At 42.3% G+C, this 312-nt stretch overlaps 1 protein-coding gene across 1 annotated transcript in view; it reads right to left on the reverse strand.

The window, feature by feature from the left end:
* The window catches only part of EMH_0026390 (uncharacterized protein), a gene marked incomplete at both ends in the record, with an annotated part of 2,848 nt that overhangs the window by 913 nt on the left and 1,623 nt on the right, over window positions 1-312 (reverse strand). The window lies entirely within an intron of this gene.

The following is a 312-nucleotide window of genomic DNA, read 5'->3' on the forward strand; positions in this document are numbered from 1 at the left end:
CACAAAAAGGAGACAGAAGGGAAAGAGATAAAAAACAAAGCAGATCAAGCAGCAGCAGCAGCAGCAGCAGCAGCAGGACAACAACAGAAACAGAACGAAGACGAAAGGAAAAAAAGGAGAAGTACTTTATCTGCAGCAGCAAGAGCAGCAGCAGCAGCAGGAGCAGCAGCAGAACACCACCACCACCAAAAGAACCAAAAAAAAAAGGAAAAAAGGAAGGAGAAAAATACATTGCAGCAGCAGCAGCATCAGCAGCAGCAGCAGAACACCACCACCACCAAAACAAAAAAAAAAAAAAAAAAAAAAAAAAAA

The sequence above is a fragment of the Eimeria mitis genome, genomic scaffold (genome assembly GCF_000499745.2).
Source record: "Eimeria mitis Houghton genomic scaffold, Emh_scaff970, whole genome shotgun sequence".
Lineage (NCBI taxonomy): Eukaryota > Apicomplexa > Conoidasida > Eucoccidiorida > Eimeriidae > Eimeria > Eimeria mitis.